The sequence below is a fragment of the Tamandua tetradactyla genome, chromosome 17, assembly GCF_023851605.1.
Source record: "Tamandua tetradactyla isolate mTamTet1 chromosome 17, mTamTet1.pri, whole genome shotgun sequence".
In the NCBI taxonomy this organism is placed as follows: domain Eukaryota; kingdom Metazoa; phylum Chordata; class Mammalia; order Pilosa; family Myrmecophagidae; genus Tamandua; species Tamandua tetradactyla.
Window position 1 is genome coordinate 60,012,748 of NC_135343.1, and position 20,151 is coordinate 60,032,898.

A 20,151-nucleotide genomic window follows, 5' to 3' on the forward strand; every position below is an offset into this window, starting at 1 on the left:
CATATGACAGAGGAACCTCAGATGTAAGTGGCCATTCCACTGAGAATGTATCTTCCTAATGATGCTTTCATCGGAACATTTTCATAACCTTAAAGCTGTAAATTTGTAAACTAATAAATCCTTACTGCAAAAGCCAATGCATTTCGGGCAGGCCACGGTGGCTCAGCAGGTAAGAATGCTTGCCTGCCATTCCCGGTGCCTGCCCCTGTAAAAAAAAATGATAATAAAAAAAATAAAAAATAAAAATAAAAAGCCAATGCATTTCTAGTATAGTGCATTCAGACACATTTAGCAAAACAAACATTGTGTTTGAAAGCTAGAATGTCCTAGCACTGATCAAAGAAGATGCTTCAATGGGAGGTGGACAAAACCTTGGTTAGGATCCTAGCACATGAACCCTTACGGAAACGTGCCTGAGATGCCCATTCAAAGGCAGTGGCTAGTGCAAGGGGTATGGCTTCACATGGGCAAACGGGCAAGGCTTAGACCCTGGGTAAGTCCAATCATACCTTTTTTTTTTTTTTTTACATGGGCAGGCACCGGGAATCGAACCCAGGTCCTCTGGCATGGCAGGCAAGCATTCTTGCCTGCTGAGCCACCATGGCCCACCCCCAACCATACCACTTTCAAAGGTGATTCTTGGACCCTTGGGAAAAAGTTGGGCACTTGTTGCCTGGGGCCTCACTGTTCTCTGAAACTCTCTAATCAGAGAAAGTTAACTGGACACCTTTCATATTTGCATATTAGAGTTCCCCTGTGCTGTGAGGGCCATATGCAACAAGAGGGGGTACTGAAGTGGAATTTCAAGCACTTTGAGGACTAGTGGAGACTGCCCCAAAGCTCCCAGCTTCAAGTGAAGGCCCCTCTGCCCTGGGAAGACTGTTCAGGCCTACGAGCTTTAATCTCTCAGCTTTATCCTCTTCTTACCTGACATGTTTTTTGGCCTCATCACTGTGGGGCCCTTATTCTCCTCCTGTGTGCACAGCCTTTTAGAGTTTATAAAGACCTCATCCATCCTGGGTTGGACTCTCCTGACACATTCAGTGGTTGCCAGGCCAGGGCCATACCCCACCCCACCTGAGGCTTGGAGAACTGACTCCCTGGATCACTGGGGTATCCTGCCTGCAGGTCTCTGGTTCCAGGTACAGGTAGCCCATGATCTGCCATCGGCTGCTTAGGAAGTAGGCATTCCAGACCTCTGCACAAAAGTCCATCAGATTCAGGCAGGGTGACACTGGCCTTGTTCCCCACAGGGGTCCTTGCAGACAGTACTACGGAGGCTTGTGGGTGATGAAGTAGAGGTTCAGGTGGCTCTCTTTCTATCAGGGAATCATCAATTGATGGCTTCTTCTGCCCATATGGCCAGGTGACAGACCCTGCTTAACTTGTACATTCTGCCCACCAGCAACCAAGATCACTGCACCATAATAACAGTTCTGCTTTCCCAACTGTCTGATGCAAAGGTGATGGAAACACCTGCGAGCTCATGGGGGAACTGCTGACAGGACACAGCAGAGCAGCCTAGAAGAAAGGCTGCTGCCGGGTTTTCCGAGGTCTCCACTTCCATGTAGTTCCAGGAGACCCCATCCACATCAAAGCAGAAGAGACAGTCTCCTTCCTGGAGATATAAGTATGCAAATACAAGATGACCAACAAACTCCAAAGCCATATAAATCCTATTAAACACACCTCAAGACACATACTAATCAGACTGTTAAATGTCAAAGATAAGGAGAAAATTGTGAACGAATTTAGAGAAAAGCAACTCACCACATACAAGAGAAGCCAAAGAACACTAAGTCCTGATTTCTTCTCTGACATGATGGAGGTGAGGAGACAGTGGCACGCTATCCATAAGATAATGAAAGAGAGCACACGCCAGCCAAGATTTCTCTATCCAGCTAAGGTGTTCTTCAAAAATGAGGGGGAGATTTAAAATATTCACAGGAAAACAGAAGCTGAGAGACTTCGCTAATTAGAGAACATCCCTACAAGAACAACTAAAGGGAGCTCTACTGGCTGAAAGGAAAAGACAGGAGAGAGAAGCCTGGAGGGGGTACAGAAATAAAGAGTGTTAGGAAGGGTAGCTAAAGGATAAAAAGAGAGATGAAAATACATCTGTCAAATAACAGTCAAAGGATAAAATGGCTGAGGTAATTACTGTCTTCACAGTATAATACTGAATGTTTAGACCCAAAGATAGAAATAGGTTGAAAGTGAAAGAATAGAAAAAGATATTCCCTGGCAGCAATAACAAAAACAAACAAAAAACTAAGGTAGCAACACCAATATCAGACAGATAGACTTTAATTACACAATGTTATAAGCGAAAGAAGGAAATCATATATTAATAAAATCAGACAAAGCATTTTCTCTGATAATGGAATGAAGTTGGAAATGAATAAATTATAAATATATGGAGGTTAAACAACACATGCTTAAATAATCAGTGAGTTGAAGAAGCAAATGCAAGAGAAATCAGAAAATCCTTTGAGATGAAGGAAAATGAGAACACAGCAGTTCATAATTATGGGGTGCAGTGAAGACAATGATGAGGGGAAAGTTTATAGCCCTAAATGCCTACATCAAATATGAAGAAGTAAAGCCAATGTCCAAATGGAACAACTGTTTCTTCCCTGGAGAACCTAGAGAAAGAGCAGCAAATTAACCCCAAAGGAAGAAGATTAAAAAAATAACAAAGATTAGAGCAGACAATAATAAAATAGAGAGTAAAAAATAGAATCAATAGCAGTAAAACTTTTTTCTTTCGAGAAGATCCAAAAACCAAAAAGCATTTAGCTAGACTGGCAAAGACTAAAAGAGAGAAGATGCAGATATATAAAATCAGAACTAGGAAGGAGATCATTACTGCAGACTCCAAAGGCGTAAAAAAGTCCATAGGAGGTTACTATGAACAAATGTACACCAACAAACTAGACAATTAAGATGAAATGCGCAACGTCCAAGAAACACGCAAACAACATGTACTCACTCAAAAAAGAAACAGATGAGTTCAACAAACCAATCACAAGTAAAGGTTTGAATCAGACATCAGAAAACTCCAAGCAAAGAAAAGACAAGATGGAGTCACAGGCAAATTTAAACAAATACTCCAAGAAGAATTAATACCAATCATGCTCAAACTCTTCCAAAAATGGAAGAAGAGGAAACACTCACGCATTCAATGAAGGTGGCACCAGCATGCACCAAAGCCTCATAAAGACATATGAGAAAAGAAAACTATACACCGATCTCTCTAATGAATACAGATGTAAAAATGCCTAATCAAATATTTGAAAATTGAATTTAGGAACACATTAAAAAGAATTATATCCCGTGAACATGAGGTTTAATTCCAGGTATCCAAGCGTTGTTCAATGCAAGAAAATCCGTTCATGTAATACCCCACATGTATTAGTTTATAAGCTGCTGGAATGTGATATACTACTAATGAAATGGCTTCTAAAAAGGGAATTTAATACGTTACAATTTTTCAATTCGAAGCCTATGAAAATGTTCAAATTAAGGCAAGCCTATAAAAATGTCCAAACTAAGGCATCCATATTTGAGAACTTGGCTCAAGAGGCTGATGACATTCAGGTGTTCTCTTTCAGCTGGAAAGGCACATGGGGACATCTCCTAGTTTATTCTCCACTCATATTTAACGCCTTGCCTGAGGCATTTTCTTATCTATCTCCAAAAACCTATGACTGTGTCACCTCAGTTGCTTCTGAGTTTTCTCCAAAACGCTTCCCCCTTTAAAAACTTTAGTGAACTAAACAAAACACATCTGGAATGGGTCTCATCTCCATCTAATCAAAAGTCACTGGGTGTGTCACATTCCTTGGAAAAAATTGCATCCAAATTTCCAACCTACAGTATTGAATCAGGATCAAAAGAAACAGCTGTCCACACAAGACTGGATCCATATTAAAACATGGCTTTTCTTGGGTACATAATACTTTCAAACTGGCACATCACATTAACACATCAAAAGGAAAAAACAAGATTGTCATCTCAATTGATGCAGGATAGGTTTTCACAAAATTCAACATCATATCTTGATAAAAACATTTTGAATGGCAGGGATCAAAGGAAAGTTCTTCCACATCTTAAAGTGCATACATAAAAGTACACTGCTAACATCATACTCAATGGTGAGAGACTGACATCTTTCTCCCTAAGATGGCCAGCAAGACAAGCATGCCCATAGTCACCATTGTAATTCATTGATTATGCTAATAATTCTAGCTAGAACAATAAGGCAAGAGAAAGGAATAAAAGGCATCCAAATTGGAAAGGAAGAACTAAATGTTCCACTATTTGCAGACTACACAATCCTAAATTTCGTCAATACCCACCTCACCTCCAAAAGTAATGACAAAGCTACTTAAGCTAATAAACAAGTGCAGAAAAACGGCAGGATACAAGATAAACACACGAAAACCAGTGGGGCCTCTATACACTAGCAATGAGCTATCCAAGGAGGTAATCAAGAACAAATATTTCACTTACAATACTAAGTAAAAGAATCAAATATCTAGGACTAAACTTAACCACAGAAAACTGCAAAACATTGCTAAAAGAAATCCAAGAAAATCGAAGAAATGGGAAGACATTCTGGGTTCATGGATGGGAAAGCTAACTGTCCTTCAGATGTCAACTCTACCCAAATTGACCAACAGAGTCAATGCAATACCAATCAGATTGCAACAGTCTACTTTGCAGAAATGGAAAAGATAATTATTAAATTTATTTCATATTTAAGAGGCCTAAAACAGCCAAAAACATCATGAAGAATGATCAAAAGTGACGCTGCATGCTTCCTGAATGGAAAGCATATTAAAAACAAACAGTGATCAAAACAGCAAAAAGATAGATATATCAATCAATCAATGGAATTAAATTGACAATTCAGAAATAGACCCTCAAATCTATGCTAAACTGGTTTCTGAGAAGGCTCCCAAGTCCACTCAACTGGGACAGAAGAGTATTTTCACTAAATGGTTCTTGGAGGACTGGATATCCATATCCAAAAAATGAAAGAGAACTGCTATCTCAAACCCTAGACAAAAATTAACTCAAATGATCAATAACCTAAGTATAAGAACCAGTACCAGAAGACTTCCAGAAAATGTGAGGAAATCTTAAAACTCTTGTGATAGGAGGTAGTTTCTTAAACTTTATATCCAAAACAGAAGCAATGAAAGAAAATTAGGTAAGTGGGACTTCCTCAAAACTGATTACTTCTGTGTTTCAGAGGACCTTGTCATAAGGGTGAAAAGGCAGCTGACACAATGAGAGAAATTATTTGGAGACCACATAGCTGAAAAGGGTTTGATATCCAGAATATATAAAGAGATTGTATAACTCAAAAATATACAAACAGACCAGTTAAAAAATGGGAAAATATATGAAGAGACATTTTTCCAAAGAAGAAATACAAACGTCCAAAGAGCACATGAAAAGATGCCCAGCTTCTCTGAGTATTACAGAAATGCAAGTGAAAAGCACAAGGAGATGTCACTTCATACCTACTAGAATGGCCACTTTTAAACAAACAGGGCACTACAAGTGTTGGAAAGGATGCGAAGATACAGGAACACTTATACACAGTTGCTGGGAATGTCAAATGCTACAGCTGCTATGGAGAACAGGTTGGCAGTTCTGAAGGAACTTAAGTATAGAATTGCCCTATGACCTGATAATGCTGCTACTCAGTACATACCCAGAAGATATGAAAGTATGGAAAGGAACTGACATTTGTACAATAATGCTCATAGCCACATTATTCATAATTGCCAAAAGGTGAGAACAACACAAATGTCCATCAGTTGAAGAATGGATCAACAAAACATGGTATATACATGTGATGGAATACTAATCAGCAGTAAGCACAAATGGATTTCTGAAACATGTGAAGCATAGATGAAACTTGAGGACATTCTCTTCAGTGAAACATCAGGCACAAAAGGATAAATCTTCTCTGATTACATTAATAGGAACTAATTATAATTAACGTAAACTCATAGATAGAAAAACTAGGATCTATGTTGGCAGGAGATAGAATGAGGCTAGAGAATGCGGAATCATTGCTGAGCATGGCCAGAGTGTTTAAGTGGGTTGAACGTAAACATTTGAACATGTATAGAGATGGTGGCAGCATGTTATTGTAAAAAGGGAAGTTTATTATTTTCTTCCTCAACCAAAAACGTTTTTTAATTTGTACATTTAGTCACTATCATTGTACACTCCAGGCATTCCTAGACTACACCATCTCACTCTTTACCACCTATCTTGCCTTCTGATTTCATTTGTGCCCCCAGCCCTCCTCACTCTATCATTCTCACATTCGGCTTCATTCCATGTACTAACACTATTGCATTACAGTTAGGTAGTATTGTGCTATCCATTTCTGAATTTTTCCCATCAGTCATGTTGCACAATCGGTATCCCTTCAGCTCCAATTAGCCAAGATCTACCCTATTTCTATCCCCTGATGGTCTCTGTTCTTCGCTGAAATTCTCCAAGTTCATTCACTAATGTTAGTTCATATCAGTGAGACCATACAGCAGTTGTCAAAAGGGAAGTTTAGAGTCATGTATGTCTACAGAAGGAAAGCTGGAGGTTAAAATATAGGAATGCATTAAACAGTGAATATTGTGGTGTTGATGATTGTTGCTAACTGTACAAATATATTTTTAAAAAAGGTTCTTTTATGAAGCAGAGCAAATAAATGACACTATTATAAGGAGTTCAGTGTAGAGTTACACATAGGAAAAATCATAACTAATGCAAACTGTTAATTAAGGCACCAACCACAGGTTACCTTCATTCAACAAAGGCCAATGAAATTCAGGGTTTCTCTCTCAACTGGAAAGGCACATGGTGAATATGGCAATGTTTCCTCTCTTTCTCTCCAGGCTTCCTGCTTCATGAAGCTCCCCTGGGGGTATATTCCTTCTTAATCTCCAAAAGCATCTGGATGCATGGGTTCTCGGCTTCATGGCTCTCTCATCATTCTTGTGTCTCTAAAATAAGGGCTCACTCTCCAAAATGTTTCCTCTCTTAAAGGATTCCAGCAAACTAATCTAGATCCACATGGAATGGGTGGAGTCACATCTAACTCTAATCAAAAGCTAATACCCACAATCAGGTGAGTCACATCTCCATGGGAACAATAAAAAATCTCTCAGTCAGCAAGACTGAATGAGGATTAAAGACCATGGCTTTTCTTGGGTCCACCACACATTCAAACTGGCACACCTGTGTTCTAGGAAAACTCTTCTTTACCTCCATTATGCAGTTGAGTCCATTTCTCCTTGATGGTCAGGATCAATCACCCCGGACAGAATAGTAATCCCCTTCCATGCCTGTTGATTCCGTGGCAGGAGAAATGCAAAGTGGCCAGGTGGCAGTCTTAATTTCCAGTTCAATGGAATCATTCTTGTGTCTCCTAGAAGGATAATCCTCCTTTTAGACTAAGACCTGTACAGCAGCAGAGCTTAACTTTTCAGGGACAGGAAGCAGAAGTTTTCCTAGTGGATCACAAGGGGTGGTAGGGAGTGGAAACACTCCCATTTCCACCCCTTGATTCCTGGACCCATGAATCCTGGCTATGGGAGAAACAGTGCCATAGAACAGATGCTAATTCACAGCACACACCACCTCCTGGAGAACAGTACCCCAGCCCCACAAGATATTACTACCTAGATGGCATCATAAGTGGGTCTTCAGAAGGCCATTCCACTGTTCTGCCAACCCAGCTGCATCTGGATGATGGGGAACATGCTAAGACCAGAGGATTCCATGAGCATGTGTCCATTCCCACACTTCATTTGCAGTGAAGTGGGTTACAGGACCAGAAGCAATGTTGTGTGCAATATCATGATAATGGATAACACATTCTGTAACTCCATGTATGGTACTGTTTGTAGAAGCACAGCATACAGGGAATGCAAACCCCTATCTGTAGTGTATGTCTATTACAGTTAGAACAAATCGCTGCCCTTCCCGTGATAGAAGTGATCCAATGTAATCAACCTGGAACCAGGTAGCAGGCTGATCACCTTGGGGAATGGTGCCATATCGGGGACTCAGAGTGGGTCTCTGCTGCTGGCAGATTGGGCGCTTAGCAGTGGTCAGAGCCAGGTCAGCCTTGGTGAGTAGAAGTCCATGTTGCTGAACCTGTGCATAACCTCCATCCCTTTCACCAAGCTCACATTTTTCATGAGCCCATTGAGCAATGTCAGTTGTGGATGAGGAAAGATGACTTGTATCCCCAGGATAGGTCATCTTCTCCACTTGATTATTAAAACTTTCCTCTGCTGAAGTCAGCCTCTGGTGAGCATTCACATGGGACCCAAATATCTTCAAGTTCTTTGCCCACTCAGATATGTCTATCCACATACCTCTCCCCAGACCTCTCTGTTACCAAGTTTCCAATCATGCTTTTTCCAAGGCCCTGACCATCCAGCCAAACCATTAGCAACAGCCCGTGAGTCAGTGTTCAAACACACCTCTGGCCAGTTCTCCTTGCATGCAAAATGAGCAACCAGATGCACTATTCGAAGCTCTGCCCAGTTAGAGTATTACTCCTCACAACTGTCCTTTAAGGACATCCCAGAATGGGGTTGCAGTGCTGCAGCTGTCCACTACTGGCAGGGCCATGCATTTTGTATAAAACCATCTGTAAACTAGGCCCAAGTTTTCTCTTCCGTAGTCAACTGACTATAAGGAATTTCCCAAGAGGCCATAGCTCTGGTCTGGTAAAGAGAATGTAATGTGGCAGAACTGGGAGCCATTGGTATTTGGCCCACTTCATCATGAAACTTACTTGTGCCTTCAGAACCTGCCTGAGCCCTATCTCTTATATACGATTTCCATTTTATGATGGAGTTGTGCTCTTCACTCCCAACTTTCCAGCTTGGTGGGTCAGACAACACCCAGTTCGTGATAGGCAACTCAGGTCTCACGGACACTTGGTGGGCCATGGTTAAGTGTTCAGTCTCTACTAAGGCCCAGTAGTAGGCTAAAAACTGTTTCTCCAAAGGAGAGAAGTCATCACAGGGGATGGTAAGGCATCACTCCAAAATCGTTAGGGTCTGCACTGTGATTCTCCTATAGAGGCCTGCCAAAAGCTCCAGACGGTATTCCTATTTGCCGCTGACATTTCCAGCAACATTGGAGCTGATGGATCATATGGGCCTAGTGGCAGAGAAGCTTGCACAGTAGCTTGGACCTATCACAGAACCTTCTCTTGTTCCGGTCCCAACTCAAAACTATCAGCTTTTCTGGTCACTCAGTAAATGCACTGGAGTAGCACATCTGAATGAGAAATATGTTGCCTCTAAAACCTAAAGAGGCTAACTAGGCATTGTGCCTCTTTTTTTGGTTGTAAGAGGGGCCAGATGCAACAACTTATGCTTCATATTAGAAGGGATAACTTGACATGCACCACACCACCAGACACCTAGAAATTCCACTGAGGTGGAAGACCCCTGTGTTTTTGTTGGATTTATCTCCCATCCCCTGACATGCAACACCTTACCAATAAGTCCAGAATAGTTGCCACTTCTTGCTAACTAGGTTCAATCAGTGTTTTAGTTTGCTAGCTGCTGGAATGCAATATACCAGAAACAGAATGGCTTTTAAAAAGGGGAATTTAATAAGTTGCTAATTTACAATTCCAAGGCTGAGAAAATGTCTCAATTAAAGCAAGTCTATAGAAATGTCCAATCTAAGGTATCCAGGTAAAGATACCTTGATTCAAGAAGGCCGATGAAGTTCAGGGTCTCTCACTCTTAAGTGAGAAGGCACATGGAGAACACAGTCAGGGTTTCTATCTCATCTGGAAGGGCACATGGCGAACATGGCATTATCTGCTAGCTTTCTCTCCTGGCTTCCTGTTTCATGAAGCTCCCTGACCTTCTTCATCTCCAAAGGCCGCTGGCTGGTGGACTCTGCTTCGTGGTGCTACAGCAATCCCTGCTCTCTCCAAATCTCTCATTCTCCATAATGTTTTCTCTTTTATAGGACTTCAGAAACTAATCAAGACCCACCCAAATGGGTGGAGACACATCTCCCCTAATCCAGGTTAACAACCACTCTTGACTAGGTTACATCTCCAGGGATATGATCTAATTACAAACAGTATCGAATAGGGATTATTCTGTCTCTATGAAATGGGATTTTGATTGATACATGCCTTTTCTAGGGTACACACATCCTTTCAAACCAGCATAATCAGCATGATATCAACAGTATAATAGACCAGGGTGCTGTCTTGTGGGAGGGAAAAATGATCAAGCTCCTACAGATAGGATTGTGACACAGGGCTGGAGAGTTTATATACCCCTGAGGCAAGACAGTGAAGGTATATGTCCTTGCCAGCTGAGTCAAAATGTTTCTGGTGGTCCTTACCAGCTGAGTCAAACTGTTTCTGGTGGTCCATACTGACAGCTATTGAGGAAAAGGCATTTGCCAGAACAATTCAGAGAACCAATGTGAGGATTCTGCCAGTTGCTGTGTATGTCAATCCCAATGATGCATTCTGGAACTGGGAAAATTACCACAGAAGGGGTCTGGGGACCCACTGGACCCACTGTGAGACAGACCTAAGTTCAACCTCCATCAATCACCTGATCTCCATAGAGTCACGTTTTGGGTCCCCTGGAATTAGTGACACTACTGAGTCAGTGTTTAATAATAATTATCAGCCAGTGTCTGATAATTATCTGATAGTAATATCTGATCATTTCCTTTTCCCCAGTGCACAGTCACCCTGGTAAAATGCCATAGGTTTCCTTGGGGAAGACTGGGAGGAAGGTTAACAGGCTAAATTTTGGACAGTATAAAAGCATCCTTCCCCATATTATGGACCTACAGTGGTCAAAGCAGCATGGTTCTGGCTTAAAGATAGATGTATTGACCAATGGAATCAAGTAGAATGTTCAGATATAGACCCTCTCATCTATGGACAATCGATCTTTGAAAAGGCAGTCAAGTCAACTCACTTGGGATAGAACAGTCTCTTCAATAATTGGTGATTGGAGAAATGGATATCCATATGCAAAAGAATGAAAGAGGATCCATACCTCACACCTTATAAAAAATTAACTCAAAATGGATCAAAGACCTAAACAATAGACCTAAGACCATAAACTTTTAGAGGAAAATGTAGGGAAATATCTTATAAAACTTGTAATAGGTGGTGGTTTCCTAGATCTCACAAGCAAAGCATGAGGATTGAAGAAAGAAATAGATAAATGGGAACTCTCAAAATTAAACACTGTTTTGAATCAAAGAACCTTGTCAAGAAATTAAAAAGGCAGCCTACACAATGCAAGACAATATTTGGAAATGACATATCAGATAAGGGTCTAGTATCCAAAATATAGAAAGAGATTGTTCAACTTGATTAAAAAAAAAAAGACAAACATCCAATTACAAGATGGGCAAAAAACATGAACAGACACTTCTCACAAGAGGAAATACAAATGGATAAAAGGCACATGAAAAGATGCATAACTTCCCTGGGTATTAGGGAAATGCAAATCAAAACCACAATGAGATATCATCTCACACCCACCATAATGGCTATTATCAGAAAAAAATAATCAGAAAACAACAAGTGCTTGAAAGGATGTGGAGAAAGAGGCATTGTTGGTGGGAATGTAAAATGGCACAACCTCTGTGGACGGTAGTTTAGCGGTTCCTCTCGTAGCTAAGTATAGAATTGCCATATGATCCAGCAATACTATTACTAGGTATCTATTCAGAGGACATGAGGGCAAGGACACAAATTGACATTTGCATATCAATGTTTATAGCCACATTGTTTACAATTGTCAAGAGATGGAAACAGACCAAATGTCCATCAACAGATGAGTGCCTAAAAAGCTGTGGTATATACATATGATGGAATATTGTGCAGTTGTAAGTCAGAATAAACTCATGATGCATGTAACAACGTGGATGGTTCTGGCTGAGTGAGACTGCCAGAAACAAAAAGACAAATACTGTATGTTCTCACTGATATGAACTAACATTAATAAGTAAACTTGGAGAATTTAGGTTAAGAACAGGGATTATTAGGAGATAGAAATCAGGTAGAGATTGGTTAATTGGAGCTGATGCAATACAGATTGTGCAATAGGACTGACTATAAAAATTCAGAAATGGATAGCACAACACTACGTGATTCTGAAAGTATACTGAATGAAGTTGAATGTGAGAATGACAGAAGGAGGAGGGCTGGGGGCACATATGAAACCAGAAGGAAAGAGAAGTGATAAAGACTGAGATGGTATAATCTAGGAATTCCTAGAGTGTACAATGATAGTGACTAAATGTAAAAGTTGAAAAGTGTTTTTGCTTGAGGAGAAACAAAGGAAAGTCAAGATTACAGGATGTCGAAAATAGATGGCCGTTCATATTTTAGAACTTCAAATTCTGTGTGAGACTAAAGCAAGAAATGTTTATTTGGTACAAAATTTATATTTTGACTAGTGCATTTCCTAATTTAACTTATATGGACAGTTTAATTGAACACCACAAGTACTCGGAACCTTGAATAAGGCATGAGATTTTGTAGGTTTGTCCAGGTTAGAGTGGTGCCCTGATAAATCTCAGAGTGTTTTGAACAATGAATAAAGTAGTATTTGCAAAGTCCCCTTGGGGGAATGGGGAGAAAGGGGAAAAATTCAACTTCCCCATTTGGAGAATTCCTGAAATTCTTGCTAGCAGTGGGGACAACCAAATCAATAGGGTGAGCCCTCAATCTTGGGGTTTCTTCCTTTGAAACTTAACCCCACAAAGGAGAGGTTAAACCTACTTAAAATGAGGCCTAAGAGTCACCTGCAGAGAACCTCTTTTGTGCTCTGATGCAGCCTCTCTCTTTCTCTCTGGCAACATGGAAAGCGAACTCACTGGCCTCACCCTCTCTATGTGGGACATGACTCCCAGAGGTGTAAACCTCCTTGGCAACACTGGACAGAAATCCTAGAATGAGCTAGGACTCAGCAACAAGGGATTGAGAAAACCTTCTCAAACGAAAGCTGGAAGAGAGAAATGAGACAAAATAAAGTGTCAGTGGCTGAGAGATTTCAAACAGAGTCGAGAGGTTATCCTTGAGGTTACTCTCGTATATTATACAGATATCTCCTTTTTAGCTTATGGTATATGAGAGAGGCTAGAGGGAAGTGTCTGAAACTGTTCAGCTGTGTTCCAGTAGCCATGTTTCTTTAAGATGATTGTATAATGATATAGCTTTCACGATGTGACTGTATGATTGTGAAATCCTAGTTTCCGATGCTCCTTTCATCTACAGTATGGCAGATGAGTAAGAAATATGGATGAAAATATAAATAAATACTAAGGGGAAGAAAGGTTAAAATAAATTGAGTAGATTGAAATACTAGTGTTCAATGAAAGGGAATGGTAAGGGGTATGGCATGAATGAGCTTCTTCTTTTCCTCTTTGATTTGTGGGAGAGATGCAAATGTGCAAAAAAAAAAGATCATGGTGATGAATACACAACTATGGGGTGATATTGTGAATCCTTGCTTGTAACCATGTCAAGGATGTTTGTATGGCAAGAATGTCTGTATGTCTGTTTCTTGTTTGTAATAAAAATATTTTTTTTAAAAAAGAGTTTTTCCCCAAGACTACCCATCACTCCCCTCATTTGAGGGGCTCTCAGTCTGTAAACTGTCTCTAATCTGGGACTTGAGTAAGGGGCCATGACTCTCTGGCTTTGTTAAGAGAGGTAGGTAGACTGATGCTCACTTGACCTAGAATTCTACTGCTTATCTGGCTCAAAGAAGAATTTAGTAGACTGCCCATCTATTTTACTTATAGGTACCCCATGAACTACTAGACAATACCACAAATCTCTGTGAGCCAGATTATTTGACTGCTGCTATGAGTCCATTATGGTGGCTGTACCCACCCTATCCATAGTGAGGAACGGTTGCCACATATCTTCTGCCAACTCAGGATCCCATGATATCTATTGTGTTTAAGAATTCCTGCTCAGTGTCAGCACTTCTTAGAGCAATATCTGACCTACAAGAACAGCAACTCCACAGCTCTACAGGGATGATGGAGCTAGGCTCATGAATTCATTTCTCACGATTCTGGTGAAGGATTGTTATCTGGACATTGCTGGCGTGTGTGACCAGGTCTTCCATGAAAAACCCCCTCTAACATTTTCACATGTCCAAGCCACTGGATCCCCTCATATACATTATACCAGGAAAATTCTGGCATTTTGACCTCAGTAATGTTGACCACCTTTTGATCTACGTTTCAGCCAACCATCCAAGCACTAAGTTAATGCCCTTTCTAACTCCTCAAGCTACAACATTGAATGCAGTATCTCTGCTTAGTGGAGCACATCAATAAATTCACCTTGATTCAACTTTATATTCCTTCCACCATTACCCCACACCAGTAATATCCATCCTCACACATATTACCCTGATTTCTATCTTTATAGATTGGGAAACTCATGCAATTCTTTTGGAGTATAGCATACCTCCTATGGGCCACACGTTGTTCCTAACCTTTCAGGGCCTGTTGAGACTTTAGTCGAGCTACAGGTCATGAAGAAAAGAGGGGAGATGTGGGTGCATCATGAAAAGAAACAGAGATGTCTTTCAAGCCAATTACTCCCGGGCATTCATTGAAGTTTCATCTGGTGAAACAGGATTAGTCACTCCCGAAGAGTGAGAACTGTTCCCCCAGGGGTTAGCAGACAATGAAGGGTTAATCTCATTAAATGGAATTGGGTGGTAGACTTATTTGAGGAGACTGGAGGCCAGGGAGCTATTTTCTCAAGGCAGCCCATTACAGACGTGTCTAGCAAGGATCCTTATGAGAGAAAGAGAGGGGTAGCAGGTGCAGAGATATGGTGACTGAAGCCGAGAGCAGAATGATGTGATTGCTCCCTGGGACTACAGACCAAGAAATGTGGATATTCTAGAAGTCTTAAGAAGCTGGGAAAGCAAGGAAACAGGCTCCAGAAGGAACAGAGCTCTGCTGACACCTTGGTCTTAGCCCTGTGACACCCACTTTGGACTCTGATCTCTAGAACTCTAAGATAATGAATTTGTGTTAAGACACGAAGTTTGTCTTGTTGCAGCAACAATAGGGAACAGATGCACTTCCTCATGACATCCATGAAACTGCAGCCCTTTGCCTGGACCAAACTGTTCTCAGAGCTAAAGGCTAGAGCTGATAAATCAGGACCAAGTCCATGACAGGGTTTTTTTATATGAAAATTAACCCCACAAAGGATAGGCTAAGCCTACTTCAAATTAGGCCTAAAAGTCACCCCCAGAGAACCTCTTTTATTGCTCACTTGTGGCCTCTCTCAACCAACACGACAAGCAAACTCACTGCCCTCCCCCATCTACGTGCGACATGACTCCCAGGGGTGCAGACCTTCCTGGCAACGTGGGACAGAAATCCTAGAGTGAGCTGGGACTCAGCATCAAGGGATTGAGAAAACCTTCTTCACCAAAAGGGGGAAGAGCAAAACGAGACAAAATAAAGTGTCAATGGCTGAGAGATTCCAAACAGAGTGAGGTTATCCTGGAGGTTATTCTTACACATTACACAGATATCACCTTTTTAGTTAAGGCGTAATGGAGAGGTTGGAAATGTACAGCTGTGTTCCAGTAGCCACGTTTCTTGAAGATGACTGCATAATGATATAGCTTTCACAATGTGTCTATACGATTGTGACAACTTTGTGTCTGATGTTCCTTTTATCTACCTTTAACAGATGAATAAAACACATGTATTAAAAATAAATAAATGATAGGGGGAACAAATGTTAAAATAAATTTAGCAGATCGAAATACAGTGATCCGTGAAGGGGAGGTGGAGGGGGATTGGTATGTATGAATTTATTCCTTTTTATTTCTTTTTCTAGGGATTGATACACATGTTCTGAGAGGTGACTGTGGTGATGAATATACAACTATGGGATGATATTGCGAGTTACTGTTTATATACCAAGAATGGAATGATCATATGGTAAGAATCTTCATGTTTGTAGGTTGTTGACTGATTTTTTAAAAAAAAAATGATGCCGGTGATGATACACAACCATGTGATGACATTGAGCCACTGATTATACACTATGTATGAAATGTTTGTAGAATGAGCTGGGACTCAGCATCAAGGGATTGAGAAAACCTTCTTGACCAAAAGGGGGAAGAGCAAAAATGAGACAAAACAAAGTGTCAATGGCTGAGAGATTCCAAACAGAGCAGAGAGATTATCCTGGAGGTTATTCTTACATGGGAGGTTATTCAACGTGGGATTTCTGTCTCATGTTGCCAGGAAGGTCCGACCCCTGGGAGTCATGTCGCACGTAGATGGGGGAGGGCAGTGAGTTTGCTTGTCGTGTTGGTTGAGAGAATGTTGTTGTTTCTATGTTGTTGTTTTTTAACTTTTTGAATGTATAATATATATTCTATGTTGTTATAGCAATAAAATATTGTTTAAAAAGTGGGGAATTTATTAAGTGGCAAATTGACAGGTCGAACGCTGTGAAAATGTTCAAATTAAGGCATCAAGAAGAAGTTATATTCACTCCAGAAAAACTGAGGAAGTTTGGAGTTTTTCTGTCTCAGCTGGGAGGGCACATGGCAATATCTGCTATCTTTCTCTCCTGGCTTCCTATTTCATGAAGTTCTCCCAGGGGTGTTTTCTTCCATCTCCAGAGTTCTCTTAACTATATGGACTCTGTTGATTCTGGTTGCTTTGTCAGATCTTGTGGCTCTCGTAGCTCTAAAACTTGTTCAAATGTGGTTACCTCTTATACGTTCCTGTAATCAATCCCACCTTGAATGGGTGAGACACATCTCCATGGAAAATACCTTATCAAAAGTTACCACCCACAAGTGGGTAGGTAACATCTCCATGGAAACAATCAAAAAGGTCCCACTCAACACTGAATGAGGATTAAAGGACATGGCTTTTCTTGGCTACACAATAGTTTCAAACAGGCACAGAGAGGCCTACAGTAAGTCGACCAAATAGGCCAGGTGAGCTTGGACAAAGAGCTGCATGGTTCCCCCATGCATGGAAGTCTCGACCAGGAAAGACCAGAGGAGCTTCCCAGAAGAAAGCCACAACCATCATACAATGGGGGGGGGGGGGGCAGGGGGAGATCTTTGGCAACTGTGCTCCTGTGGTTCAGAAACTCACATGACTCCTTCAACAAGTGCTGCTGCTTGCTCCAACAGGTGCCCCAGTTGCATTCATTCCCTTCTGGAGGAATCAGCTCTGAGTGAGTCAACAAGGCAATAGCTATATCTGGCCTTTAATGTGTATATTCATCAACATGGTGGTGGTGGAGCAGGGCAGCTTGCTTAGACTGATGGGTAGAAATCAGAGACATTAGGTTTGGGTGATATTTGATGGGAGAGGTTACAGGATGCAGAGTTCACCCCAGCTTGGGTGACGACGTGTTTAGTGGCCTATCTAACTATCCTTTCTGCTGCTTCCATGTAGCAAAACACCATTATAGGTTGAAGACTACAAATTAAATGTCTTCTACAATTAACTCAGTGTCTGTGCTCTACATATTCCCTTTGTGACCTACTTCAAGCTGTTGGCTCTAGTGAGCTGAAAAGGACTGTCTCCAGCACATCACTGCTTGCCACTACCTTTAAACTTCACCTTCTAGCTGGGAGAAGGGACATCCCAACAAAAGCATAATTGGAATGCTGAAAAATTAATAAAAGCTAGCACTCAGGGAGCCCTTGCAATGGACTACTCACTATTCTAAGGGCTTTCCATTTAAGAAATTTAATCTTCTCAGCAACCTACATGGTAGGTAGAAACTTACATGGTAGAAGGAGAATGTGGCATGGGTAAAATAACAAGCCCAAGGCTACACAGCTAATATAAGGACAGCTGAGGTATAGTGACAATTACTTTAAAGTAACTGAAGTTAAATAAAAAATTCTACCTCTCAGTCGTAGTACCCACATTTCCGGGCTCAATATTCTTTGCTAGTGGACAACATGGATGAAAAGCACTTTTCCTCAATCACAAAAGGTATGTCAACAGCACTGCTCTCAAAAGGTGGTCAGAAGAAACAAAGCCTATTTGTTTTGAAGCATAGGGAGTTTAAAGGTCTCTGCTGACTTCCGTAACATAAATCCTCAAAACTACATTTTCTTAGCTTTTTTTATTATTTATCCATTCATTTACTCAACTTAAATTTACTGCATGCCTAGTATGTGCAGGACCCGTGCCAGACTCTGGGAATAGAAAATCAGGTAAAACCACTTACAGTTCCTGCCCTAGAGGACCCCAGATGTCAGTGGAGCAAGCAGACCAATACAAAGGCAATTACAATGCTATGGCAAGCATTTCCTGATAGGAGAATTAAGGTGCCATGAGAGACTCAGGCAGGGCAGCCACTGAGCCCAGCATATTCTGGGAAGTTTGCACAGACATGGTGATTCTCAAATTGGGTTTTGAAAGAAGAATAGGAAATGTACAGTTTTCAGATACTTTAGATGGAACATTGGAAACTTCAAAGTGAGGCACTGGGAATTGGGGCTCCTTCAGGAACCCAGGGTTCATGTGAATTCAAGGGTGCAAAAGGGGATTGGGAATTGAGTACAACAGAAAAGTCAGGTCTCAATCATGGTGTTTGGGTGGTGTATGAAGGAGAAATAGACAGGAACAGATAGCAGAGGGGAGAAAAGAAAGAGACAGCTTCATTTTGGACACCCTGATGTGAATGCAGAAGGTCTGAGAGGGTGTGTGTGTTTGAAATCAAGAGCAAGGTCAGGGAATACAGTTTTGAGAATCACAAGCATGAAGGTAATGATTAAACAAAGGGCCTGGCCATGCTCATCCAGGGAATGTGTGTGTTGCATAAGATGAGAGTGTACTCGAGGGCATACTAAAGTCCAGGAGACTGATCGACCACATTAGAGGATTATCACCAGACTGTGGTCACCAAGACAAGGTCTGGGACTGTTAGTTGAAGCAGGCTGTGGTCAACATCCATCAGAAACATCCTCTTGGAGCAAGAAACAGAGGGGCAAGGGGCTCTGATTCTACTGGTCCTGGATGGGAGGGAGGAAGGATGAATACTTATGCAGATTTATGTGAATCTGGGAATGTGGGAAAAGGAAATTGATGGAATCCCATCCTCTGGACCCCATCTTCTTCTTGAAGTTTGAGATGAGGTTCTGCTGAAACAGAGGACTCAAAAGCAGTAGAGAAGTATTGAAATAGATATTAGGAGAAATAATAGGGATGAGGGAGTTACCCTGAGGCACATACAAGTTTCCTCACCTGTACCAATGGTCGAGGTAAAATGTGAGGAGTTTGTAGAGGCACCTGTCCTCAGAGGTGCTGTTTTCCCTTACTGTGCTCATCTCCACATGCAGCAGAGGAAAAATCAGGCACTTGAATAAATCCAGGATTTGGCCTCTACCAAGCAGAAGGGGACAATGTGTATGGAAGAAAGAGGATTGAGGGTAAAAGAGGGGTTAAAGTGAAGAATTGGCTTCTCTGGAAGGAACTGAAGATACTAGAGGGACACTTGAGGTCATAGAGGAATTTTGGTGAAGAAAAGAGAGAGAGAGAGGTGAAAAGATGGGAGGCAATGACCAGAGAGTGGTACACATTTAAGATGTCACAAATGCAGAAATTAAGGTGATGACTATGGCCAGGTTGTGGCAAGGAGTGGGTGTGGCAAGGAGCAAAGGGAAATACACCTGGAATTGAGGTAGTCAAGAATCAGTGATTTGTAAGATGAACATTTAAGTCAACAAAAAGAGGAGAAAAGACCATGAATACAAGGAACAACCACATGGTTAGCAGATGACAGTGACCAAGAAGGGAAGAGGGGCATACCTAAGTGAAGGGTCAGGAACTAACGGCCACAGGTCACCTACACAACCATCAAAACAACCAAGTGAACACGGGAACATCTCTGTTTCACCCATCCGTGGTGGTTAGGAATAATGTTTCCATCACCAGGTACCAGCCACAACTATTGTCTGAAATTCTCAGCATTACTTAACCTACAAAGGGGCAGGGGAGGAACTGAAATCCACTAAGTGTCTGCTCCATATACCAGTCACTTGACACAGATCACCTCATCAC

At 41.3% G+C, this 20,151-nt stretch overlaps 1 protein-coding gene across 9 annotated transcripts in view; it reads right to left on the bottom strand.

Moving 5' to 3' along the window:
• LOC143661291 (ral guanine nucleotide dissociation stimulator-like) overlaps positions 1–20,151 on the bottom strand; it is a 37,988-nt gene that overhangs the window by 16,619 nt on the left and 1,218 nt on the right. The gene's annotated exons all lie outside the window — the stretch shown is intronic.